General features: G+C 35.4%; 1 pseudogene across 1 annotated transcript; it reads left to right on the plus strand.

Moving 5' to 3' along the window:
- The first annotated feature begins 6,267 nt into the window (after positions 1–6,267).
- Positions 6,268–10,821, plus strand: LOC309621920 (nucleophosmin pseudogene; annotated as a pseudogene). Its single transcript has one exon. The product of its transcript is annotated as a nucleophosmin pseudogene (transcript).
- The last annotated feature ends 692 nt before the right edge of the window (positions 10,822–11,513 follow it).

Here is an 11,513-nt window from a genome sequence, read left to right on the forward strand (position 1 = left end):
ATTTCTGGGAGTGGCAGACCCATGAAAGTGACATTTATGATGCATTTTGTAGAATGGATGAGACTTAAGAACCCAGAAATCACAGAAATGGAATTGGTAGAAATAACAGCATGAGTAAAACTACCAGAGCAGAAGAATGTCAGGAGTATACAGTGAAAAGAGATGCTTCCATCTGTCTGCATCTAATCTACCTCTATAACCCCAGTATAGGTGATCCTCACATATGGGAGCATTTTGCTTCCAGAGTGCACTTTCACTTGGCCTGTTTCATCAGAAGATCAAAACCCATTATTGTCAATTTGAGAGTATACAGCATGTGTTTCCCAAGAGTTCCAGAGGTAGATAACAATTTTACTTAGAGTGGAAAAAGCACATCAGTGAATAAAAGGAAGAGATCATTTAATCTAAGGAAACTTTTAACAAGTTAGCCTCTTGGCTTGGCTTTTGGGAATTTAAAAGTCTTGTTAATTATACTAAATTTCAAACCAATGTTTGAATTCAAAGTTAAGCCCTTTATTTCAGGGGCCCCCAACCCCCGGGCTGTGGACCGGCCTGTTAGGAACGGGGCCGCACAGCAGGAGGTGAGTGGCAGGCGAGTGAAGCTTCATCTGCCCTCCCCATCGCTCCCCATCGCTCGCATTACCGCCTGAACCATCCCCCCACCACCCGTCCGTGGAAAAATTGTCTTCCATGAAACTGGTCCCGGGTGCCAAAAAGGTTGCACCGCTGCTTTATTTGAAAACTTTTATGTTGCTTTGGATATAGAATGACTAGAAACAAAGTGGTGAAGATGTTATTAGTAGCCCTTTAAAACTTTCAGCTTTCGTGGTGTGTGCTCTTACATGTTTCTTTCCTAAGTGTTTTCCTTTTGGTAAAGAATCAGGCTCTAATTTACAGATGCCACAGATGAAAAACATTCTTCAGCTGGAGTCTAGCAATTTAAAAATTGCTAACTGATTGTGTAAATATTTGTTTCTCACATTACCAGTGTATACATTTTAAGGAGGCAAGGTTTGTACATGCAACGACAACACAACAACAAAAACCTCTTGTGCAAATACTATAATGCATCAGTTCAGGGCTATGCATTTATAGGATTGAGTTAACTGTGTGTAATTCAATGTAATGCTTCTTACATTTCTATATCGGTAATACCCACATTTTGGACAGCTTCTGTCATATATGAGACATAGAGGGGGAAACTTCGTTTATGCTAATGTAATATTTTTTTATAATGATAGAAGTTACTGAAATCATCTCTTTATTGTCATTTATAAAACAAATACTGTCCAATCTCTGACTTCCTCTCAGTCTAGAGAGATTTCTTCAATATATCTTTTCATTTAAATATAGTTCTTCATGTTGGAACCAAAGGTACTATTAACACAGGACTTGAGGTGAAGATGAGAAGGAGAATGGTGAGCAAAAGATGGTCATAATTTTTTTCAAGTTAATTCAAGAAATACTTGCAAAGCACCACTTATGTTCCACTCTCTGCAACTATAAAAGAGGGCCTTTGACCTCTAGGTGTTCACAGTTTAGCAAGGACAGACAAGAAAACACATACCTAAATTATAAAAGTATAAAAACAGTGCTTTGGAGGCAGAGAGAATCAAGGGTTTTGCTGCAGAGAAGATGATATCTGGGTCAAGACTTAATGTGTTGTAGGAGTTCCTGTAGCTTACAATGATGGTGGAAAGGGGTGAGAATTCTTGAGACAGGCAATAACAGTTTTCTTTGGAGAATCTTAACTAGATCACACTTTAACTTGGACAGAATTTGGGAATAAGGCAGGGTCTGATTTGAAGAAAGAAGGTAGAATAGAGAAGCAAAGTAGGATGAGAATCAAAGACCTATTTCAGGGTCATTAACAGTGGTGGATTTGGGAGAACAAACAGAATGTAGTGGTGTCTAGAGAAAGTCCCAAGGGGAATTGCTAAGTGAAAACAGATCAGTTTTTGTATCTATGGTTGGGGAGAAAGCTGCAAAAGTGGGCAGAAAGGAGTAATTTATGAGACTTTAGACAACCTAGTTTTCTCAGGAAAATAGAAGGGGTTTTGGATAATTGCAATGCAGAGTATAAGCTGAGGAGCAGTAGGTGAATTTGAAAAGTTGGCGAAGCTAAAATCATAAAGGACCGTAGATGTCATGCTAAATCACTGCGATCATATCTGTTGGTTAATGAAAAGTTTATGGGCAGTTTTGCTTTTTGGAAAACCACTCTGGTTTTACTGTGGAAGGTGATTTGAAGGAGGGTAAGGCTGGAAGCGGGTGGACAGGTCAGGGATCTAATTTGATAGCTCTAGTGAGAAATGATGAGACTGGAATTCTGGTAGGAGGGTTGCAAAGGAGGTGGGTGGATTCAGGAAATGTTGTGATGCCAAAAAAAGAAAAAATAGGTCTTAGAGACTAATAGGTTAGAAATTTGTGAGTGTGCTAAATGTGTTCATTGCTAAGGAAATGGTCTCCTATTGTACAATCAGTGTGAAAGACATCAGGCTCACTGAAAATTTGGATTTCAAATGGCATGAATTTATTATATTTTAAGAGATCAAGAACACATCAAATAAATTCTGTAATAGATCTTTAAATCAGAGTACACAACTGCTATTAATTTTTTTCATCCACCTATTAAATTTTAGCTTTTAATGGGTAGGGCTTGATGCTTGCTTTATGTTGATAGACTCAATTTTTAAAAGGTATTGATATGTGGAGGGGCCATGTCATGGAAATCTGGGGATAGGAGCTGCTTTTGTAAGGCAGGGTGGTCAGCTTCATTGAAATAAGTAGAAGCAATCTGCTTTCTTTCTGTAATTAACATTGCTTTTTCAAGCAGTGTCCATCCTTTCTCTTATGATTATGTAAAATGGACTGGACGCCATTTTTTCTTTTGAGCAACGTGATGACAAATGAAATTGACCTAGATGCTCTGCATCCAAAAAGACCTTTAGGGAGCCAGGTGTGATGCCTTGTAGGGAGCAGAGGGCTTTTGCTGTCCATTTCTCTTAGCGTCTACAGCTGTATAGAATGTAGCCACAGCGATTAAGCAGGGCTGAGGGAATTGTGAATAATCCCAGGAGTGCAGTTGCTCTAGAATAAAAAGGAGCAAGTTTGGCAATCTCATTTAAATAATAGTTATTTCTCACATGGATGGCAATTTTGTTAAAGCTTATGAGAGCCGTAGTGCAAGTGGGGTTCAAAGTGAAGCGACCCAGTTTTCCAGATCAACAAACAGCTGGAATAAGTGACTTGAACTCTTTCTCTTTGATCTATACATAAGCCTGTTTGTGCTAAGCCTGGGGAAAAAGGAGTAGTGTTAGCACAGCATTTCAAAAAACAATTGGATTCAAAACCTGACAGATATGGATTTAAATCTCAATTTATTATTTGCTCACAGTATGATGCTGAGGAATTTACCTTACCTTTACCTTATGGAGATCATGGTATCAACCTCTCACTTTTTTGGGGTGGAGGGGCTTGTTGTTGAGGTATTTTTGAAGCCAATCCAGACATTGTATAACCTCCTATATACTTCAGTATCTGTATTATATATAAAGTATATATTTCTAAAATATAGGGACATTTTCTCATATTAGCACAATGCAACCAACACACCTACCAAAATTATCTTTTAAAATTTGAATTAGTATTTAAAAGGACCATACGTAATATTTTATTGTTATGTCTCTTAAATATACTTAGAACAATTTCTACTGTCATTTTTTTTTAATGCCATTGATTCGATAAAGAAAATGAGTCAGTTGTTGAGGTAGACAGAATAATGGCCCCCAGAGATGATCACACCCTAATCCCCAGAACCTGTGAATGTTACCTCACAGGGAAAAGGGGTATTTGCTGATGTGATTAAGTTAAGGACATTGAGGTGGGAGGAGTTACCTAGGTTATCCAGGTGTGACCAATGTAATCACAAGGGTACTTAAAATGGAAGAAAGAGACGGGAGAGGAGGTTCAGAGGGAAATGTGGTTGCAAGAGAGTGGTCAGAGAGATGGAATATTGCTAGCTTTGAAGACAGAGGCAGGGGACCACAAACCAAGGAATGTGGATGACTTCTATGAGCTGAAAGAGGCAAAGAAATGGATTCTCCACTGAGCCTCCAAAGAGAAATGCAGCTCTGACCATACTTAGATTTTATCCTGGTGAGACCTGTGTGGGACTTCTAACCTACAGAACTGAAAGGTAAGAATTTTGTGTTGTTTTAAGCCACTAATTTTTTTTTTTTTATTTTTTTTATAGCTTGTTACACCAGCCATAGAAAATTAATATAGTTGTCTTGCAGAGCATTTACATTCTGGGTTTGTTTGTTTGATTCTTTGTGGTATAATTTAACTTTTCCTATCCTTTGTATTTATTGTAATATAATTCAGCTAGAGTCTTAACTACATTTAGGTTAGACTTTTTTCTCTGTGGCAAAATACTTCAGTGGTGGTGTTTTAAACTTCATATTGTGTGTAGTCATCCAACGTGCAACGTCTGCTTGTTTTAACTAAGATTCATCACTGGGTTCAGGTGGTGGTGTCTTGATCCCAGCTAACATTTTATCTGTTGGTATAATGTACTAGTATAATCTACTGATAAACATTGCCTGGATCAATTATTCCATTAGTGGTTATAAAATTATGATTTTAAAACTTTGATCATTGCACATTTATTGGTTGGAATTTATCTGTAAAGAATCATTTTCTGTTATAAACTAAGTTGATTTGGTTACACTGAAATAATTTGTGCAAGAAAGTCAGGATAAATGTTTAATTATTTCCTTTTACATGTCAATTTTCAGAATAAGGAGTTGGTGCTGTTTACTCTTTGTAAAATTAGTTGGAGTTTTGGATTTCTGTCTTTCCTTATCCTTTTTAGAAAAATCACTATGAACTAATAAGTTTGTTTTAATACTAGTGTGTTGGATCATTTGCATTAATTAATGTATTATTTGTGTACTCAAGTTGTTCCATCTTTGGACCCTTCATCTTGGCTCTGTGCCGTTTGGATAAGACCCAAATTCATTGGTGGCTTCTGTTTTCAGTTGTAATAAGATAACACATTCTCATCTTGTATATTTCCTACCCCAAGTCTGTAATTACCATTTCTCCAATCAAATATATTGACATACATATTGCAGGTTATCCCACTTTGTTATTATAATTTACTGAACAATTCTCTACAATTGGGCATTTAGGTTCTCTGCAATTAGCCATTTAGGTTTTTTCACTTCTTGTGCAGCTGTGTTGTCTGAAACACAAGTAAATACATTGAATTTAATATTACTTGTGATTACATTTTAGCTATTTTTCAGAGATAGAAATTTAGGAATCGAACGGCCATAATCATATAACATCACCACATTTTTGAGATACATTTTACACAGTCAGTATTGTGTGAGGCATTATGGAGAACAAAAATGTAAAGCAGGGCCCTTGCTCTTAAAAATCCAACATTGCAATTTGAATGATCAAAATGCACCAAAGTTTCTTGACTGCCTTGTAAAAAAAAAAAAAAAAAAAAAAAACCAGTGGGACCCTCCCAAATTGCCTAATACTGAAATAGAGAAATTTGTGGGTGGTTGAGTATTCATTATGTATATGAGTCCTAGCAATTAAGAGAATGAAATGGAAAAAACATTGTCAGAGAAAAATTGGACCACACAAGTTAAACAGGCAAGGAAGGTTTTGTTCAAAACTGGTACAGTACGGGAGAGTTTGAACTTAACTCCATTGAGAGCTGGAGACTTTTTAAGAGCTGGAGTGGGGTGTGGCGAATACAGGCCACCTGAGTTTGCTAATTGGCCTTGCCCATAGGTAAGCTGTACTTTCTGGTATCTTCATGGTAGCAGGAGTTTTACAAACTGGAGCAAGGTGTCCCTTGAAGTTAGGTTCCTACCCTCCCCCAAAGACTGTTAGATAGAGGTGTTATCTTCCTGGATGATTACATTCTAAACAGATGGTTTCCAAGTACTTGCAAAAGACTTTTCCCAGTCTTAAAGCTGACGAGAGACTTTTGAAGGAGATGTATACATTACAGAGGTGGCAGAGTAAATATTTGCCATGGTAAGTTTTTTAAAGTAAATGCTCTAAGTAAAGGGAGGTCAGGGGACCTATGGTCAGAAAGGAATTTGTCTAAAATTTAGTCAAGCTGAGGGGAGCATTAGGCTGTCTTGGTATTTGATAACTTAGAATTTTGTGAAATTATTTAATGATGAATTCCATGATTATAAATTAAGTCTAATTTCAATCATATATTCTGTCATAATCTGCATTTATTCATTTCCTCATAATTCAGTGTGCGTGGTAATACTTTGTGTAGAACACAAAAAACAATGGGAACTAATTGTAAATTGAAAAATTTTAGAAAATTAATGAAAGTGGTATTAAGTGTAAATTACAAACAAAACTGATAAAATTATAGCAGAGATGGGGCAATTAACAATTGAAAAAGAAAATCTGCATGGGTATTGATATAACTGAGTTTCAACAGAGAATGATTTGAGTATTAATAGATTAAGGAAGACTTACTGAAAATTTGATAAAAAGTCAATAACAAAAACATAAAGAGGATAAAGTCAAATGCAAAATGATGAGTGTAGATTTATCTTATCATAAAATTTGTCAGAAAAATACACCCTGGAAACATTTGAACCATAATTATTCTAAAATATTAAAGAATCATAATCACAACCTAAAATTCATAATTTTTATAATTTTAGTTTGATTTGTAAAGGTAATATCCTAATCGATCTTTTTATTCACTATTTAATCATTTTACTCTATTTTATGTGGATTAACTTTTATCCATACCAATTATTCAGACAATAAAGAACTCATTTTCTAAAATAGAAAATTTTAACAAATACTGAAATTTTGATAATAGGTAAATGATAATGGCTGAAACAAAAGGCTAGAATGCTTTCTCTAGAAAATAAATGGAGCTATGCTTTTCATTGTACATTTAAATCTGCAGAAAGCAATACTATATATTGCTATAAGTACATTTATAGAAGGATATGCACAACCTCAGGATGATGATTTGGTGGGAAGGCATTGAGTTGGAGGAAGCAGAGGGTGGAGGGGGAGACTTAAAAATATCTAACATCCTATTTCTTAAAAATAAATTACATTTGGAAAGAAGTTAACCTCTGTTAAATCTGAGTGATAGATTGAATATTGTATTATTTGCATTTTTTCCATGTTCAAAAAAAGAAAAAAACAAACTTTTATCTTACCTGTTGCTTTTTCTCACTAGAATATAATCTTTTAGGGGGAAGAGATGATGCCTTATTCACTTTTGCATTATTCCCCTTGTTTAAACCAGAGATTTTCAAATGTAGGATGCTGTAACTCCTCTCTCTATTGAATTGGAAGGTCCTTAAGTTGTGGATTTGAGGTTTATAATAACTTAAGTGATTTTGACATTTGGGACACCTTTTTATATTTCTCTAATTGGTATGAACTTAGTCATTGGTAAATTGACTTATGGTTATTAGATTAAATATAGAACAGCAAGGGTGATTGTATTGTGTAGGGTATTTAATTTTGCTTCCCTTAATCAAAAAATCATGTGATAGTCTTCCTTCTTTCCTTTCTTCCTTCCTTCTTTCCTTTCTTCCTTCTTTTATTTTGACTTCCAGTCATTCAGAGAAACTAAATGAAATTGTCCAGGTACTAAGTAAATAGCAGTAGCATATTTACTCAAACAAGAGGAAGAATACTTCTAATTTTTATTAATTACGAAAAAACCATATCTTTAATTTGAAGAGTTTGAACTGACTCTCAGTCAGCACTGCCTCTAGAACACAAATTCTACCCTGGGTTGAAATGGAGTCTTCACAATGATCTCAAAAGCCACACTCAGTGTCTCAGGGGTTAACGACAGCTCTTGCTGTGATAAAATAGTCAAAGCTTTTTCACTTGTCTTTTGTATTCTTAAGGGGTTAACATACAGATCAGGACTTAATTTAGTACAAATCTTTTGCACTTGCATCTGTCTGCCTGTCTAATTAACTCTACGTAATAAACAGCTCCTCGCCCTGGTGTGATTCCGTCCTGCGCAACTGTTCCCTGGAACGGTAGTCTTTTATCTCCGTCCACCTTCTCTCCCACCTAAGTGCGTGCCACCAACCCATGGAAGATTCGATGGACATGGACATGAGCTCCCTGACGCCCAAGAACTATCTTTTCAGTTGTGAACTAAAAGCCGACAAAGATTATCACTTTAAGGTGGATAATGATGAAAGTGAGCACCAGTTATCTTTAAGAACCGTCAGCTTAGGAGCGGCACAAAGGATGAATTGCACATTGTCGAAGCAGAGGCGATGAATTATGAAGGCGGTCCAATTAAAGTAACACTAGCAACTTTGAAAATGTGCAGCCAATTTTTTCCCTTGGGGGCTTTGAAATAACACCACCTGTGGTCTTACGGTTGAAGTGTGGTTCAGGGCCTGTGAATATTAGTGGACAGCACTTAGTAGCTGTGGAGGAAGATGCAGAATCAGAAGATGAAGAGGAGGAGGATGTGAAACTCCTGGGTATATCTGGAAAGCATTCTGCCCCTGGAAGTGGTAGAAAGGTTCCACAGAAAAAAGTAAAGCTTGCTGCTGATTAAGATGAAGATGATGATGAAGATGATGATGAAGATGAAGAAGATGATGAAGATGAGGATGATGATGACTTTGATGATAAGGAAGCTGAAGAAAAAGCTACAGTAAAGAAATCTGTACGAGATACTCCAGCCAAAAATGCGCAAAAACCAAACCAGAGTGGAAAAGACTCAAAACCATCAACACCAAGATCGAAAGGTCAAGAATTCTTCAAAAAAACAGGAAAAAACTCCTAAAGCACCAAAAGGACCAAGCTCTGTAGAAGACATTAAAGCAAAAATGCAAGCAAGTATAGAAAAAGGTGGTTCCCTTCCCAAAGTGGAAGCCAAATTCATCAATTATGTGAATTGTTTCTGGATGACTGACCAGGAGGCTGTTCAAGATCTCTGGCAGTGGAGGAAGTCTCTTTAAGAAAATAGTTTAAAAAGTTCGTTAAAACTTTCTGTCTTATTTCATTTCTGTAACAGTTGATATCTGGCTGTCCTTTTTATAATGCGGAGTGAGAACTTTCCCTACCATGTCTGATAAATGTTGTCCAGGTTCCATTGCCAAGAATGTGTTGTCCAAAATACCTGTTTAGTTTTTAAAGATAGAACTCCACCCTTTGCGTGGTTTTAAGTATGTATGGAATGTTATGATAGGACATAGTAGTAGTGGTGGTCAGACAAATGGAAATGGTGTGGAGGCAAAAATATATATGTTAAATAAACTTAGTATTTTAATACAGTAAAAACAAAACAAAACAAAAACCAGCTCCTCACCCTGAAACACTGATAGGTTTTGATTTAAAGAAAATTTGATGTATTGCCTTTGTCTTTAAGAAATTCATTCTATAGAAACTTGCTTATGAACTATTTTGAACAGACAACTAGAGAAAATACTTCAAATCCTATGTGTCTAACACCTAGATTTAATAAATGAAACTTTCCTTACTCTTTGAATCTAGGAGTAAATGGTTCTTATGTAGTTTTGACTTCTCAACTCATCCAGATTGCCAGCCTCTGAGAATTTGGTGAAAGCTATGGATTGTCTTTCAGAAAGATTTGCACATATATAACATTTTATATCCAGCGTTAGGGCATTTATGGACTTTTACAAAGTCTAAGTTAAGAACTCCTGCTATAAAGAGCCAGTCTGGATAATCCGTTGTGAATAGACTTTGGGATGTCCATTTACACAGATAGTAAAAATTTGGGTGAATCCGTAATAACATAAGACCGCTGGGATGTTTAGATTCAAACTTAGGGATTTTTAATAAGTGGGGTAATTTTAAAACAAGTTTTAAAGTAAGTTATTGATCCTGAAGTCAAACTGGCAATTTTTTTCAAGTGGTATGAAAAACTGTCATATATATATATATATATACACATACATACATACATACATACATACATATACACAAACATTCATACACAGCAGGCATGTGGTGGGGCTGTTGTGTGTGTGTTATGTCAGGTTATCCTTTGATGGAATATGGAGAATGCAAGGGAGAAGACAAGTTGCTAGACATGGCATTTCTTTCACAATGCTCAGCTTAGATAAGCCCTTGTGGTTTCTATACTAAGCCATTGTGGTAAACACAGAGAAGAAAAAAAGTAGGTACCATTTTTTATGAAAACTTTCAAGTATTTTTTTCAATATTTTATAGTAAAATGTTCTATCCCCAAAAATGCTTGATGAACTTTTTGTTGAATTTCCTTTCCCAACCTCACTTATTATGTATATATATTATGTATAATATATATGCTACATAATGAAAGTCAAATAAAAGCAGGAAGGAATATACTCAAAGTATCTTCATAGGTGAGTTGTTAACCAAGATGCATTTTTACCATCTTAATAGCTGAACATAGTCCCAAGTGCTTTTGATACGTAAAATGATTCCAGGTGCATCAGAAACTCCTTCTGTAGGTGTATAACTGGGAATTCTCCAAAATTCCTTCTATGTAGAACATGATGCCTATTAAAGGATAAATAATAAATATGTGCAAATTTGAAGCTTATGTAGACATTATAAAAAACTAAATGGTATTTTCAACATTATTTAGGATGTTGACAAATAAGATTTCTTTCAGGGTAATATATTTTAATCACTGAAATTGTTTAGGATTAATGGTACATGGTGATAATTAAAAACAGACCAAATTGTAGTTAACTTTTCTTAATTTTTCTACAGACAACGCATCCTACGATTGTCTATTCTAACCACCGGTCCTTAGTTAAATATTATAGGTCTCAATTCTCGCATCTGTGACATAGAGTCAGATTACACGGTTCCTAAAATATTGTCTCTAAAATGCAACAATTTAGCATTTAGCAGTAAGAATTATAAGAATTGTTGCAATGTGTGTGCATTTATGGAGTCCATAAGCAGAGCACAGATATGGGAAGCATAAGCCCCCTTCAGTTCTAATCACTGCGCTGCCTCACAACATTTAAGCAGGTCCTTTAACCTTTTATTTTACATCAATCTTATTTTTGTCTGTAAAATGAGAGTTGAGCCAGATGACTCTAACGTTTCTATCTTGTCTGAGTGTTGTTTATTTCTGTATCTTTATGCAGATTCTTCAAAATATTAATCATACTGTTCATTGCATACAGATACATTCATTTGCTTAGTTGTTATGGAGATAATAAAGAATGACACTTTTGTGATAACTAGTGTAGATGAAGAAATTGAAGTTCAAAGAGATGAAGTATCTTTCCTGCTTCATAAATGAAAAATCTGCATTTATTATATAGTGTTAAACGTCACTGGAATTGATTATCTTGTCTATTTGGGCACAGGTTATAGAACTGAATTATCTAAAATAAGCCTACTTTTTTTTTTTACATTATGTTTATAAATAGTTGTGTCTCGGTCACATAACGATAGCATTTTGGGGCTGCTATAACAAAAATACC

The sequence above is a fragment of the Balaenoptera borealis genome (genome assembly GCF_965194805.1).
Source record: "Balaenoptera borealis genome assembly, chromosome: 2".
In the NCBI taxonomy this organism is placed as follows: Eukaryota; Metazoa; Chordata; class Mammalia; order Artiodactyla; family Balaenopteridae; genus Balaenoptera; species Balaenoptera borealis.